Source organism: Canis lupus, chromosome 18 (assembly GCF_003254725.2).
Source record: "Canis lupus dingo isolate Sandy chromosome 18, ASM325472v2, whole genome shotgun sequence".
NCBI classification, from domain to species: Eukaryota; Metazoa; Chordata; class Mammalia; order Carnivora; family Canidae; genus Canis; species Canis lupus.
This window is the reverse complement of record NC_064260.1, coordinates 31,898,425-31,915,106: the sequence shown is the minus strand read 5'-3', so window position 1 is coordinate 31,915,106 and position 16,682 is coordinate 31,898,425. Positions and strand designations below refer to the sequence as shown.

The 16,682-nt window shown below is 51.0% G+C and overlaps 1 protein-coding gene across 3 annotated transcripts in view; it reads left to right on the top strand.

Annotated features, from left to right (window-relative positions):
* LDLRAD3 (low density lipoprotein receptor class A domain containing 3) overlaps positions 1 to 16,682 on the top strand; it is a 232,808-nt gene that overhangs the window by 144,662 nt on the left and 71,464 nt on the right. The gene's annotated exons all lie outside the window — the stretch shown is intronic.

The window sequence follows — 16,682 nt, the reverse complement described above, 5'->3', positions numbered from 1 at the left end:
TCATTGTGATGGTTGGACTTATGTGTCCCTTCAGCTGGGCTAAGGATGACCAGAGAATTGGTGGGACACTTCTGGGTATTTCTGGGGGGGCTTGTTTCTGGAAGAGGTTAGCATTTGGATCAGGAGAAGGAGTAAAGCAGATGGCCCTCCCCAGTGCCGGTGGGTCTCATCCAATTCACTGAAGACAAAAAGGCAGAGGAAGGGCAAAAACACTCTCTCTGCTTGAGCCAGGATATCTGCTTCTCCTGCCTTCAGACTTCATGACATTGGTGCTCCCAGTCCTTGGGCTTTTGGATGCAGACAGGGACTCATACCAGACAGGGCTCCCTGGTTGTAGAACATCTGGGTTTCGATTGGCACTATACCACCAGCTTCCCTGGGCCTCCAGCCTGCAGAGGGCAGATCATGGGACTCGGCCTCCAGAATCACCTGAGCCAGTTCTTTGGAGTGTAAATCTGTCAATCTATCTATCTGCCTATCTACCTACCTATTATCTCTCTCTCTCTCTCTCTCTCTCTACTTATCTACCTATTTACCTACCTATCTATCTGTCTGTCTGTCTGGTCTCCTATTGCTTCTGTTCCCCTAGAGAACCCTGGCTGTATAGTCATCCACTAACTGGCAGAGCCAGGATTTGCACCCATACTCCTGTGACCTCAGAGCTGAAGCTCTTCGCTGCTACCGTCTAAGACACAATCTCTGCCCTGTAGGATCTTACGGTTTGGTCTGGGTGACCAAGTGAACAAGCAGAAAACAACCAGGGAGCAGACGAGGGGACCTGGATGAACCGCTTGGAGATGCTGTTCACAATGGAGCTGTGGCCTGGGCGTGCGGGAGAGCCCGGAGCGGGCTTGCTGTGCGCGTGAGGGGTGGGCACTGATGAAGTAGCCTGTCCAAGTCTCAGTTTTCTCCTCTGAAAAATGAGGGCCAGACCCAGCTCCTCATTTAGCGTGACTCTTCGATGAAGCAGTGCAGCGAGGGGCTCTGCGTAGGGCTCGGCGCAGAGGACGGCGGGGCTGCGGGGGTCATTGTTGCGGCCACTGCTGCTGCTCTATGCCTGGGTCTGTCAGGTGGCGGCCGCCGGGCGGAGCAGAGTAAGGCCCGGGCCCCGGGTGGAGGAGATGAGAGGCCAGTGGGGGAGCTAGGCAAGGGCACGGATCATCCCCACGTTGCTTGGGTATTTTTCTGTGCACTCCGCTCCCCCAGATTCTAGGTTCTCAAGCCGACGTCCAGCCGCGACCATTTCAAAGCCTAAGGTGCTGGGTGCAGCGTGCGGGTTTCTACGCGGCCCTGCCGTTCGGGAGGGTTCGTCATGTGGGCCGGGCTCGCCTCCTCCCTGCCAGCTGGGTTCAGGTCTGCTCCACCCGTTTCTCCTCCTTCTGGGAGAAATGGGCCCCCCCGGGTGCACTGGAAGGGCCGAAGCCCAGGCCCGACGGCGTGAGCACAGTGTGAGGCTTGCCCGGGGCACCCGGTGGCCACAAGTAAATGACACAGCCAAGCCCCGGTCCGTGCGGTGGGAATCCCGCTGTGCCCCTGCAGTCAGAACTGCAGGGTTAGGTGGCCGTGGGCACGGGAAAGGGGGGCCAGTGGGGTACAGCATCGGATCTCGGCCCGAAGCCCAGAGGGGGGTGGGTTCCAGCCGCACGGGCCTGCCCTTGACCCCGCAGATGTCTGGGCTTCCAGGAGGCTCCCCGGGCCGCGGCCGAGCGCCTCCCCCACCCGACACCCCACGCCCAGCCCCGGCTCCTCGAGCTGCGGCTGTGTGGCCCCCCGGCCCCCCACTGGTGCTGCCATTTATTGAGTCTGCCTCGAGCTCATTATTTACACATTATTTATTGACTGTAAAACAGAGCTTGACCCCGAATCACGGCAAGGCGGCGCATCTGCGTGAAGCCCACGCCGGCCGCTGCACCTTCTCAGCTGAGAGCAGACTAAATAAAGCGGGGAGGGAACGGAAGGGCGAGTGGGGGGCGGGGGGGCATGGGGGTGCCAATCATGTGAAGGTTCTGCATCTGCCTGTGACTGGTCCCGGCCAGCTGATGCAGGCTGGCGCGGGAAGCGGGTCTTCAGGTCTGTGCACCTGCCATCTGGTGCCTGTCACCCAAGGGCTACGAGCCATATGGATCACAACTTCATTTTGCTTCGTTTCTTCTCTTTCTTGCCTCCACCCTTGCCACTGCCTCCCCCGGTAACGTGGGAAACTCACTGAAACTTGGAGTGTGAGACGCAGACTCACCACGGGCTACGCACACCCGCTCTGATGTGCTCAGCACCAGCCTAGGTGTTTTGTGCACGTATGATCAACTCTTCTGATACAACAACCCGGGAAGGTGGGTCTTCTTATTATTCCTGCTCCGCAGATGAGGATAGTGAGGTCCCGAGGGGTCCCACGGCGTGGGGGCGCCTGGTGAGTTGCCTAAACACAGCCTCTCCCAACTGGGCCCTGCAAGGCGGTGGTTTGGGGAGTGCTTTCCCTTTACTTGGGGTGAAATCCGAACTCTTGACCAAGACTACAAGGCCTTGAATGTTCCAGCTCCCACGCGGTCTCCAGTCACATCTTCTGTCCGCTGGCCCAAGCCATGCCCAGAGGCATGCTCAGCTCTTTCCTGTCTGCCGCCCTTCACAGGTCACCACCTGCCTAGAAGCCTGCGCGTACAAGGAGCACGACCCCCTGGCCACTGCCTCAGCAGGCTGTCCTCCCCTTGCCCCTCCTGCCCCGGATCACTGCATCCTGTGTGTTTCTTCAGGGCACTTCTCAGACTTGTTAAGCAGTGACTGTAGGTCCTCCTTCCGGTCTGCACCCTCTCTGCAAGCAGAGCTCATACTTGTTGATTCAGCTCTGGAAGTCTTGTTGCCCAGACTCTGGAACACAGGCAGCGTGGGCTCTGGAAGCAACTCCCCGGGTTCGGATCCTAGTCCTGCCACCTCCTGCAGCCTGTGCGACCTTAGGCCCATGACTTTATCCTTCTGTCCTCTGCTTTTCCACCTGTAAATGGGGATAATAATAGTTATGTGTGTGTGTGTGTGGGGGGGGTGCGTGAGTTAACTAATCTGTAAAAATGTGCACAGTAAGTGTTCAGGAAATATTAACTGCTACTGTTGTCGCCGTTATTCCTTTTATTATTAGCAGTCCATGTAAATTCTCTAAATCCCTTTGGTGGAGTTGGGCAGGTGGTTTTGTTGGTGGAAAAGACTACTTTCCTATTCACCCAGTGGGTAAGAGGATTCCAGGCCACGAGGAAGGTGAGGCTGGTGGGCTCTGTGGTCCTGTTTCATCCCCTCCAACAACCCCACCGATCCAATCTGTTATGTGAGGTCAGGCCTCTTGGAAGGCATCTGATGGAAGAAGCTGCAGGCTTACACCGGGGCCCAGCCAGGGACAAGGGAGGCCAATTTGGAGCTGCTGGGGGACAGGGTAGACTGTGCATGGCGGTCTGTGCGTGTCATGCCTTCCTCACCTTTCTCTTACTGGTCTGTTCAGGAGGATCCAGTCCCATGTACCACTCTGGCCCTTGCCTTCTGCCTCCAAGGCTTTAGCAGGCTCCGGCAGGAAGCTTTAGAACCCCCACCCCTGGGGGCGCCTGGGTGGCTAAGTCTGGTAAGCCACTGACTCTTGGTTTCGGCTCAGGTCAAGATCTCAGGGTCCTGGGATTGAGCCCCATGCCAGCTCCTGGCTCAGCGGGGAATCTGCTTCAGGGTTCTCCCTCTCTTTCTGCCCCTCACCCAGCTCACTCACACGCTTGCTCTTTCTCTCTGTAAAATAAATAAATCTTAAAAAAAAAAAAAAAAAAAAAGGAATCCTCCCCTGCACTCCGTTCCTTTCTTCTCCCTTCTGCGGGCCTCTGCTGCGCGCTTCCCCCACCCTCCTCGGCCAGCCACTCAGTGGCATCACCCTGCGGTGCTCACGCCTGCTGAGAACAGGGTTTTCTTCCTCCCAGTGTAATCACTTATCCTACTGAAATGCTCAGATCTCTTAAGAAAGAGACTGAGTTAGCCCAAGACCCTGCCAGCCTCACTTCCCCTACTCCCAGCCTCAGGGAAATGGGGGGACCTGCTTCTCACAGGGGTCAGGAAAAGGGGGCTGGTCCCCAGAGGAAGCCAGCTGGCTGCTGGCTGTGGCTTCCGGGCGGGGCGGTCTGGTGCCCAGGTCACCCCCTGGGGCCGTCAGCTTTGTTTGGGTTTTCCCCTGGAAGCTCATTACCAGATCCAATAACAGGGTGCTGGGTGGTCTGAGTTGCCCCTGGGTTTTGATTCCTGGGGAACTCCAGTGCTCCTGCAGTTACGTGGCATGTCTGTGACTTTCATTTCCTTTTTAATTTCTGTTGCAAGGAAGAAAGAACTCTGTGGAATTATAATCTACAAAGGGCCTATGTTGTAAGACCGGTGGGTGTCTTGAATGGCTAAGTGATTTGCGTAACCACCCGGCGTGAAACCCACTGCAGTGTTGCATCTGGTGAGCTGGGTTCTGTAAGCAGAATTGTGTGGGATCAGCCCAGAGGAAAAGTCGCGGAATGCGCAGGTGGTCATCTCTGGTGGTGGACCATTGGGGACTTTCATGTCTGGTTTTAGACATTTTCCATTTTTTCACACGGAGAGCATTACTTTCATGTTTTGAAAGAAAGATATACATTCAACAATAAATAATACCCATGCCCCGGAACGGTTGGTCTTGTGAGCTGAATACAAAAGACTGGGAAAATGACTCTTAGAAGCCAAATATACAGGTTTTAAAGACTGCCTTTGTTTTATTTTTTATTTATGCTAAGGAAATAGTAATATAATAAAACTGCAGGTTGGCACGGTAGGTGGGGATTGGCTGACCAGGGGTTGGAAAGAATATCACTTATGAATAGTTTATTGTGAAAAGTAAAATCAGAAAATAAAATCATACTTGAGATGAAGGGGGTTTTGCACTTGCATTTTTTTTTTTTGAAAGATTTTATTTGTTTATTCGTGAGAGACACACAGAGCGAGGCAGAGACACAGGCATTGGGAGAAGCAGGCTCCCTTGGGGGGAGCCCGATGTGGGACTCGATCCCAGGACCCCGGGGTCATGACCTGAACCAAACCACCCAGGCGTTCTTGCAGTTACGTTTTTAAATGCATATAGTAGGTGCTGTTTAACCCTGGGCTGGTTCTCTGTGCCTTAGTTTTCCCATCTCTAAAATGGTATAAAATAGCACTGGCCCATAAGGTTATTCTTAGACTGAAATTAATTAATGTCGATGACACCCTTAGAACAGGGCTGGCACATAGCAATTATTCATTAAAATGTGTGCTGCTGCTGGTTGACTCTTATCGTGACATTTAGGCTTTCGCCTACAATTTTGTGCCCCCATTTTAGAAGTAGCAGGAGGAGTAAAGTTACAATAGTGATTTGGGGAACATGGGTGGACTTCTTACCACGTTCCGTTCTTGATTTGGATGAGCTCACTTGCTCCTCACATCTACTCTGTACCATTATATGCTGTTCCCACCTTCACGTGATAGATCAGTATGTCGGGGCTCAGAGGGCTTAGGTAACCGGCCCAAGATCACACACCTCATGAGGATTGGCTCCAGAGCTCCTGCTCTGAGTCACTGTTTTCCATCACCTTGTCTTCTATTTTGTGTTTTCCTGTATGTGCCCAGGATGCACTGTTGCCTTTCCCTGGCATTCCTCCCGTGGGTCAGAGTTCCTCCAGTCAAGGTGCTTTAATGCTCCACCAAAGGGATATGCCAGGAATTTCTCAATCTGTGTCCCCAAAGCAGAGGCCAAGCCATCTCCTGGCAGGTATATGTCCAGAGAGGCAGGAGCCACCCACACCCACCGATCGGATGGATCAAGCAGTGGATCAAGTTCCTGACTCGAATGCTACCTCTTGGTGCAGAGGGTTTTCAGCAACATAAGGCAGTTGCATGGCTTGCAATTGAAGTTATAGTGGGAATTGAAAGAGAAATAATTAACTTCCTGTTTGTAGTAGAGTGTTTAGGCATACAGTTCATCAGCATCTGTAAAAGTACACACACCCCATGGGGTCGGGGCCCAGTAAGAGGGGCTCCTCTGCTTCCTGTTAGCTGGGGAAAGTTGGTGCATCTCACACATTTAACTGTGACTCAGTCCGCCTCGCTCTGTGCTTCAACAAATAAAGATTACTCAGCTGTCGAGTGTATGGATGCTCCTTTGAGGCCCTTGCATAGAGACACCGGAGGGCTCTAAGAAAGGGCCACAGAAGCCCGTGGTCCACAGAAATTGGACTTTATCTCAAGAGCAAGGAGAATCTAAGGGGCAGAGGTGCAGTCAGATTTGCTCTTAGAAAAAACACTGTTGTTGGGACACCCGGGTGGCCCAGTGGTTGAGCGTCTACCTTTGGCTCAGGTCATAATCCTGGGGTCCTGAGATCGAGTCCCACATTGGGCTCCCTGCGGGGAGCCTGCTTCTCCCTCTGCCTGTGTCTCTGCTTCTCTCTCTTTCTGTGTCTCTCATGAATAAATAAAATCTTAAGAAAAAGAAAAAAAAACCGTTGTGTGTAGGGTGGGAGCAATGAAGAGCAGAGGCCAAGATCGATACAGGGAGACCTGGCTGGGAGGCCACCTGTATGATCCAAAAAGTGGCTGGTGGTGATTTGCCCCTTGGATGGAGGCAAGTGGGCAGACTCAAGATAATGTTAGCAACGTAGAAGTAACAGATCCCAGTTCTGGTTTTGATGTTGGGAGGTCAAGAGGGTCTGACGGCAAGGGCAGCAGCCCCTGTATCTAGCCTGAGGGATCAGGTGGACCTTCCCAGATGTGAATGTCTGGCTCATCATGTGAGAAGGGAGGAGGTTAATTTAGAAGAATCATGACATATGCATACTTCCCAGCAGAATAAGAACAGTCTCTTTATAGTTTTATACATATTTTTAATATATTTAGAGAGTGTGTGTGTACATGTGTATAAAACTGTTGAATTTTGTATCCCCTGCCCCTAGAACGGTGCCTGGAACACGGGGATACTCAGTAAATATTTGTTGAGTGGATGATAACAATTAGCTTATCTCTACCAGCTGAGATTTTATGCTCCTGGTTCACTATGTTGTGGGAAGACAGGTGCTGAACAGGCCATTTCAAACGGGATAATTCACGTAAGAAAATGTGTACTGCATGGTGAACAGGCTGGACTTCTGAGGAGAGGGCATTAAGCTGAGGCCTCTGAGGGGTGAGTAAGAGTTTGAGAAGAAAGAACTCAGCGAGTTTGAGGGCGTCCGGTGAGGAGAAGGTGGCCCACACGTGAAGAGGAAGAGTGTGGAGACACCGTCTTGCAAGGCCAACCAGGGTTGGGTGGGGTTGCATCTTAGAGTATTGAGATCCTGGCCTTGATCCCCAGAGCAGCGGGGGCCAGGAACCGGAGCGAAGGTCAGTTTGGAAGGCACCGGCTGGAGGGCTGCTGCCTTGCCCAGCTGAGGCCAGAATGCCTTGCAGGGCTGTGACACATGGCGCCAGTGTGATCTTCTGGGCCAGAGACACCCTTGAGCCCAGACGGTGATGCCTCCAGGCTTTCCTCTTCAGGTCCCTGTTACCCTGTGTTCTCCAGGTCTCAGCCCTGCTCAGTGAGCACCTGCTCGGTGCCAGCCGCTCCACCAGGTTCTTTGCACAGAGTGACCTTCCACGGTGGTGGAAGCCAAGGTGTAGACACTCGCCCAGGTTCACTCTTCTAGAAGGCTCCAGAGCTGAGCCCATGCCCACGCCCTCCTTCCCCTTCGGGGCCTGGCTCTCCCACTGTCGGGGTCCCAGTGGTCCTCACCCTGCCCTGCTGGGGGCCCCTCTCAGGATGCACTCTCCTGCCTCTGAGATCCACACGGGGCCTTATAGGCCTCCGCTCCTGGATGGCAGAGAGCCAGAGGAGCAGCTCTTCCTGCTCGAGCATGAGGCACTCAGGAGGCTCTTGGAGACACTCCTTCCGGCTGCGCTCCCCCCACCCCGTCACAATTAATCTGCGTTTCAGTGTGGGTCTCAGGCCTTTTGACATAAGTGAATTGCAAATAATGAGACTGGAAGCAGCAGCAGCTGCATTGGAGAGCTAGCGTGGGGCTCCGAAAACCTTGCTCTGTCGGAGGACAACCTGCATCAGAACCTTCTCAAACGTGGGAAAGTGGGTATTTCCATGAGGGGAGAGTTTCCTAATGTCTTGGAGATGTGAGCTGCCCGGCCCTGTCCTCCGGGGCCGCCAAACCAGCCGGTTTGTGAAATACCTACCTTTTTAGCTACTTAGAGGCAGGAGGACATTCTATAAAAGCAAGAGAGGGGATCTTGACTGTATTCTGTGTTTATTTAGTGAATGAAAACACTGTTGTTTATTATTAAGGATGATTTGCCTTTCTCCCCCCCAGTTCTTTTTAATTGTGGTGAAGTATGAAGAACATAAAATTCGCTATCTTAACCGTGTTTAGCTGTGCAGTTCAGTAGTGCTAAATATATTCACGTTGTTGTGACGATCTGCCTTTGGAAATCCAGAAAAGAAAGCCTGAGTTTATCTTGTGCAGAGAGGTGAAAACAAGCATGTATTCCTTCCTTGACCATCCTCCACTACTACTGACATGTGACTGGTTACCCACCTCTGGGTTGTGTATTCCAATTCGCACAGTCTGTCCCACATCGTGCCTCCCTGAACCCATCTGGGGAGTGGGGTGGGACGGGTGAGGAGCCAGGGAGGCCAAGGTGTGGGGCAGCCTTCTTTCCAGCATGTTCTAGTGCCACCTAGTGTCTGTGGGGCCCTTGTGCCAGCCGGGCTGAGGCTGTAGGATCTCCCCTCCCTGCTCCTGGTGGTGGTGGCTCTCTAAACCCAGATGGCTTTAAAAGAGCACCAAGGAGATGTTTGTCTTTTTAGATCCACCAGTGTTTTTTTCCAGCTCTGATCTCTTGGAAACTTGCTGCTGAAATCTGTTTCGTTAATAGTGAGAACAGTTTGTCCCTTTGAAGCTCAGACAGGGTGAGATTAATATGAACCTGATATTAGGCTATTAAGCATAAATTTCATAAACCTATTTATAAAGGATAGCTGGAGACAGAATAAGGAAGGCTGCTCGAGGGGCCCTTTTGCCAAGTACTGGCTCATTAGAAAATGTGACTCAGTCACCAGTTTTTGTGCAAGAGAAGAGAAATAAAAAGTGAGGTGTGTGCGTGCGTGTGTGTCGCACATGCACGTGCCTTGATGTGTGGTTATTCTAATAGTAGTCATAAGTGGAAGAATGCAGAGTAGCTACACCTATAGTTCTCTGTGCCCAACGTTCTTCTAAATGCTTTATATTTTAAATTACTTGATCTCCATGTCATCCCCAAAGGGTGTTATTATTTGCCCTTTTTATAGATGAGGAAATTGAGGCACAGAATGGTTAAGCAATTTGGCAGAGGTAACAAAGTCGCAGTAAGTATTGTCATAGAGACATTTCCAAGGGCTTGGAAGCACCTGGGTTCCAGGTCATGACATGTTTCCATTGTTGTCCTTTGCTCTTCAGCTAGCTCCTGGCAGTGGCCATGGTCTCTTCTATCCACACATCCCTTCTGGTCTGGAGCCCCTCGAAGCCCCATAGGCAGGGGGCGCCCAGGCAGCACTTGTTATGCAAACAAACCCTTTAAGCTTGTTTGGGGTTTGGGGCTTGTTTGAAGGGTTCCTATGTTTAATTAACCCCATGAGAGGCTGTATGTGGAGGACCGGGCACCAGTTTGGAGTCAGCAGATCTGAGTCCTGTCCTCGGCTGTGTCACTTAACCTACCACGTGACTGTGGGCAAATGATTTCCCCTCCCATGCCTCAATTCCTCCATTTGGGGGCATAATAAAATGAGTTTTATAGTGCATAGTTGTCTTTGCGGGGATACATGACATGATGATTATGACAGCACCTCATCCAGTCTCTGACACATACGTGCTCATTAAATCTTGCTATTGTTGACACCAGAAAAATGAAAAATAAAAAAAAAAAATCCCTCCAATTAAAAAAACAGGCAGAGGACCTGAATAGAAATGTTTCCAAAGAAGACATACAGATAGCCAACAGGTACATGAAAAGATGCTTAAATCACTGGTCACCAGGGAAATGCCAATCAAAACCACAATGAGATATCACCTCACCCCAGGCAGACTGGCCAGCATCAAAAAAGACAAGAAATAACAAGTTGGCAAGAATGTGGAGAAAGGGGACCCCTCGCGCACTGTTGGTAGGACCGTAAACTGGTGCAACCACTGTGGAAAATAGTGTGGGGGCTCCTCAAAAAGTTAAAGATAGAAATACAGTATGATTTAGTAATTCTAGAGATTTACCCAAAGAAAATGAAAACATTAATTTGAAAAGACACACGCACCCCTGTGTTTACAGCAGCATTATCTACAACAGCCAAGATACGGAAGCAGCCCAAGCGTCCAACAATAGATGAACGGGTGAAGATCTGGTAGAAACACAGTGGAATATTACTTGGCCATAAAAAAGAATAAGAGGTCTTGCTATTTGCAACCACATGGATCACGTCAGAGAGAGACAGATAGCCTAGGATTCCATTGCTTTGTGGAGCCAAAAAAACAAATGAACAAACAAAAAAATAGAAATAGACACACAGAGAGCAAACTGGTAGTTGCCAGAGGGCGGCAGTTGGTGAGGGGGTTTAAGAGGAATGAACCCTGAGCGAACCCTGAGGGACGTCAGGTTGAGAGCTGTTTGAGAGACAAAAACCCAGAGAGGAAGGAGGTGGGTGGAGGTGGGTGGAGGGTGGGTAAAGTTAACACACGGGAGTCAGACGGACGGACTTTCAGTTGTAAAATAAAGAAGTCGCGGAGATGACAAGTACATCGTGGCAAGTACAGTCCGAGATACTGTGACACCGGGTGGTGATGGGTACACGTACCTCCCCGAGCACCGAGTGCTACATAGATTGCGGACCCGCTGTCTCGTACACTGCAAACTAAGGTAACGTTGTGTGTCAACTGTGCTTCGCTGATAAAATAAAAAAAATTTTACCATTGTTTATTTTGACATGGAAAGTGAAGCATATGTTAGCTCTCCACCCGTGTACTTCTGGTCGGATCTCCTGCCGGGACATCCGTGTGCCCCGTCCCTTGCAAGGGCTGAGTCCGTTTCTACGTTAGAGGACAGAATGGGCCTGCTCTGGGTGGACATGGTTCTTTTTTTTTTTTTTTTAAGATTTTATTTATTTGTTCATGAGAGACACACAGAGAGAGGTAGAGGGAGAAGCAGGCTCCATGCAGGGAGCCCAGTGTGGGACTCGATCCCGGGTCTCCAGGATCACGCCCTGGGCCCAAGGCAGACGTCTGCTTCACCACTGACCCCCCCCCCCCCCCCCCAGAGGCCTCAAGGTGGACGAGGTCTGTAATGTCTGCTCTAGCTGGGAACTGAAAGTGGAGAAAGTTGGCTTCATCACCTCTTCCCTTTCCGATTTCCATACACATGTTCACACAAGTACATACGTGTGTGTACACGCGCGTGCATGCATATCAACCTGGAGACTGATGAGGGATCACAGAATGGCAGTAAAGCCAGCAGACGTCAGACATTTGGGTGGATGACCAGACCTCAGGGAACAAATTGTGTGTGTCTGCACTTTGCCTCCTACAGGGCAAAATTCTGTCATCAGTGTCTTTCGGAAACCGTGAGGAGGGAAATCCTGAGAAATTCCCTGCGCGGGGGCTAATAAATCGGAACGCGTTATACAGCTCTCATTACTGCAGTTAAGTCTGCGTGGGGTGGCGTTGCGAGTCTCCTTAATATGCAGCTTGTGTTGCAGGTAAACTAACAATATTAATAAGCACGTTCTCAGGTTCCTGTAAAAATCGGGTTCTGCTGATCCCGTTTTCCTGACAGGTGTAAGGCTGCCCCGTCCCACACCCACACCGTGGGGCCTGTGGCATTGGCACGTCTGAAGGAGGGGATTTCTTAATCCGGAGGTGTGGAGGTGTGAGAGGGAGTTGCACGTAGTAATGGCAGCGTGGGCAGTAAGATCTCTTTGTTCTGAGAGCCCAGGTGGGTGGGCCCCCTCTCGGATCTGGGAGGAGGCCGGGGTGCAGATGTTCACCCAAAAGCCCGCCTCTCAGTTGAATGGTAGGAATTGCAGGGTGGGAGGGGGCGACACGGGGCATAGGCTACTGCCCCCCGTGGAGACATGCGATCGCCCATGCCTTCCCTTGGAGGCTCGTTCCGTGGAACCTTCCATCTGCCTGGAAAACCTGCCATCAGGCCCTAGCAGGAGGGAGAGCTTGGAGTGGCCACATTGGGGGTGGGGACCTCGGGTGTCCGTCCCGAGAGGGCAGCTGCTGCGGACACTGAAGAATGTTAAGTAGGGAGGGGCACTGATTACTCTGGTTCCCTCCCTTCCCGACCCGTCCCGGTCTCTCTCTTCCTCCCTGTTGTGGGTTCAGCAGACGAAGAGAATTGCCTGGTAGACAGTTGCCTGAGGCTTCCCACCTTCTTTTGACCCCGCCCCGAGGAGCAGCATCTCCACCCGTCTGTAGAAATCATGGAAACACAAGGCTTAGCTGTGGCTCGTCGTGTAACCAGCTCGCTCAGGTCAAAGCCAGGAGCCCAGGGAAGCATCTGGGGCACGATGTACCCTACCTTCGCCTTCCATGTCCTCTGACTCTCGGGAGACAGGTTGCCGGCATTTGTCCTTTCTTGGGGGGAGTCTGGGACCATCGGGACCTCCCAGTCCTCTTTTCCTGTCCTATTCCTCTTTAAAGAGTCTTTTCGTTAACCTGAGTGTCTAACATGATGACTTTTATGCCCTCTCCCACCCCGCCCCACCCAGAAAAGTTCTATGATTTAAGAAGTATGGTTAAAAACAAAAAACAAATCATCGTCTCTGTTCTGGGACTGTTTGGAGCTTTGAATGCACTTGAGTGCATTAGGAATCCCTAAGAGGGGAGGGGTGTGGGGGAGTAGAGTCTGGCATTTCCCAGAAGTACATTTCACAGAATTCCTTCTTTTTGCCACATCGTGGATGGACGCTGCCAAAAGCCCGACTCCCAAGGACTTTCTAGCATCTTCCCTTTAGGAGTAGATCCTCCTTCCCTGTAATCCAGCTCATCCCCTGCCTGCGCTCGTGGCCGTTTGCCTGTGTGGGTGTGAGCTGCAGCAAGCGAGCTGACCACTTTCAGGATCAAACTTGAGGCACGACACTCCCGAGGGTGCACACTGCCCCGGGTCATCCGCTTGCACTCTTACGTAGGCTTCACAGCATCCCGGCCACGCAGATGAGCCTCATCATCCCCTGTTTCACAGGTGCCCCCACTGGCAGACGGAGGGGAAAGCTAAGTTACCCCAAGCCCTACAGCTGGTACACGGCAGAGCCAACCTTCAGCACAAACATTAGGAAGAGTCCGTGGAGCATAATTAAGCCATTTTGAGCCTTGGTTGTCACTGGTGTGTGACCAGGGAGCAGAGCTCTGTGATAGGGCCATGCTCGGGCTGTTTGTGCATCTGAATGGAGACATCCTCCTGCTGCCGCGGCCGGGCACTTACATCCTTAGGCTACCTGGACACCTTTTAAAATACAGGGCTCAGTTCCCCATACCTACGTTCAATATTTATCCACCCAACACTGAGTGACATAACCATGGGAGTTCATTTTACCCACAATTTCTCTCGCTGGCATTAGCAGATCCTCTACAATTTGGGGGGAAAGATTCTGCAGGCCAGGCACCCGCTTCTAGCAGCCCCTGTGGAAAACTAGTCACGGCAGGCTCGTCATCTGCAGTCAGCCCGGATCACTTAAATTGGTTTCCGAGAGGGCTTAAGGTTTATGAGAACAGTTCGGCAGAGCTAAGCTGGTATTAATAAGCGCCTTGTGCCCACAGACAACACTGTAGATCAATACAATATATGCTTTAAATTCACATGATAAATGAGTACTATTATGACCTAATTAGCAAGACTCATATTTTGAATGGATAAATAATAATTCCACCACATAATCCTAGACCACTTCTTGAAAAATGCTGTTAATGCTCAGCTCTTCCCTGCTGCACAGATGAAGGCAAGAGGAGCAGAATAACCATTTACATATTTATTTGCTCCAGTGATGAGTAAACTGTTTTGTCTGTATTCACAGACTTCTCCGGCTCAGCTGCGCTCGTTATTTTTTAAGGTTAAATAACATTCAGTGTTCATCCTAAAGAAACAGAAAAGCCAGACTGGGCATAAGTAACTTGGGCCGGGGTGGGGGGCTGCCCCCCGCACCCTTTGGATTGTTGTGTTGGAGCAGCATCAGCCTGAGTACTTGACTGGAGATGATGGCATGGGCGGCTCCAAGGCTGGCAGTGATCCCCGCTGGCTGCCCATGGCGACAGGACCATCGCCTTGGGGGACAAAAGACCCCCAGAGACCTGGGTTCAAATCCTGGCTCTTACCTTTCTTAATCTTTCTGAAAAGCAAGTGAATGAGGACGATAATAGTGCCTACTTCTCTGGGAGCCTGGAAGGATGGGTGAGATGGTGAGTCACGTGCCCAGCACCATGCCTGACACGTAATACAGGACTAGATCGTTAGTTGTTTTTTTTTTTTTTCGACGTTAGTTTTCATCAATAGTTTTCCTTACCTCAGATTCATCTTCTCTCCAGTGACGTGATCAGACCATATCATGGGTTCCCAAAATAGGGCCCTCAGATTCCCAGGATTCCATAAACGTATCAGTGGGGATAGTCCACATGGCATCTGTAGTCTGAATGAGAAATACATGATTTTTTCTTTCTTTTTTTCTCTTTCTTCTTGGTTGGACTCAGGTCAGCCTCATAGCAACACCTGTCGTCTCATGCTGATCAGAGGCTTAGGATTGGCAGTTACATTTGCTCATGGTTAACAAAAAATAGCAATCAGATGAATTAGCACTTAATCGTTTCACCATGGTGATAGATGTAGCCAGTCTGCCCCCTTGAAAAGTGCCTGTGGCTCAGTAGATGGCAGCTGTCAGGACATGTGGTCCTTGGGGGCGGGGTGGGGGCTGGGCAGTAAAGACAGTTCTTGTTGGTGGAAGGTTTGGAACCCTCGGTCCGGGTGGTGGTTTCCGCTGAGCCTTCTCTGACTCGGGGAACCCAGCCTGTCTGGAGAGCACAGCCTTGTGAGGCAGTGGGAGTCCAGACAGCTGCCCTCTGACCTCAGATCATTACTTTTACTAGAAATCATGACCATTTTTACCTTCTGCAAACCCTGCCTGCCCCCTCCTCTCTCACCTATTATCTCCCAGCTTGTGGCCCTGGCTTGAGCCAGATTAATGTCCTTATAACCTCAGGAGAATGCTACACTCACCTTCTCCCTGCCCTAGAAGAACCTAACATGGGGTTCTTCACCCTCTGGACCACTGACACTTGGGTGGCTAATTCTTCATAGTGGACAGCTGTCTTGTGCACTGTGGGATGTCTAGCAGCATCCTCGACCTCCACTCCTAGACACCAGCAGCACCCCATCCTCAAGTTGTAACAGCCAAAAATGTCTCGAAGACATTCCCAAGTGTCCCCGGGCCGCAGACCCAGCTCAGCATTTTACCCTCTCCGTGAAGACTTTATTTCCAGCCCGCAGCATTCACCACTGAACTCTAGATGATCCCACCTTTAGTCTGTATGTGTCTTCCTTTTGCTCCCCACCCAGGAGCTGGTCCACATCTTAGCATCTCCATGTCTCCACAGAGCCACTCCTTGTGGGATACACTGATATTTCTTACAAGGGCCTCATGGCTTAGCCATTGGTTTCCATTGATTACCATCCATTGGTTACCACGAATGGCGTGCCTGATATTTTCCAATCATTCTTGTGTATTTTCTCCCAATTCTTAACAACAACCAAAATTTTTACTGGGAAGGGGTCTGAGGCTCAGAGACAGTCTCTAACGTACCCAGTAATCGTGCAGCTGATTAATGGAAGCCTGTGCCCTTTCCACTAACCTACAACCTCACTGGTTTAAGGAGGGCAGCAGGAAGGGGGGGTGGGTAGGAGGTTGCCTGTGGCCAGAGTTTTAATTGTCTTTAGAGTAAAGGGAGGCTAGGAGTGAATGGATGTGGGAAGAACTAGTGCAGAAAGAACAGGTGACAAGCTCTCTCCTTCCCCAAAGCAGGAAGCCAGCTAGAGTGACAGCAGGCTCTCTAATTGTACAGTTGGGCACTGGCTGGTTATTGGTTCTGCAGCCCTGAAGGCTGTGTCAAGAGTGGGGTCAGCCTGACGTCCTTGGAAATGCCCTGAGAAGTGACACATCTCTCATTGGGTAAGTGCCATGCCAGGAAAAAGTAAATATTTCCTCTGGCAGCCGTGAAAAGAAGAGTCAGTAATGATGAGCAGGAGAAGAGTGATTTGTTTTGGGAACACTGTGTCTGTTACCCCCCGAATATGGCTTGCTTGTTCTTAACAAATGCAATTCACAAAAGAGGAAATTCGAGGAACCGTAAGCCTTGGAGAAGATGCTCCTGCATTTCAGTAGACAGGGATCCAAACAGCTAGAGGCCCCTTGTTACACTGGAGCACATCTTGCCGTGTGTCTGAAAGGACGTGATTAAGGATTCTCCTGTCATCATTGTTTCTCATGATGAAAAGCTTCCAAACAATCTAAATGTCCATCAGTGGAGGATTAGAGAAATCCTGTGGTGGGATACCATGCAGCTCTTAAGGTTTAAGAAAGAGCGAGATGTTGATCGATTATGTGGTTATCGTGCAATCGTGTGTGCTTTAAAAAACAT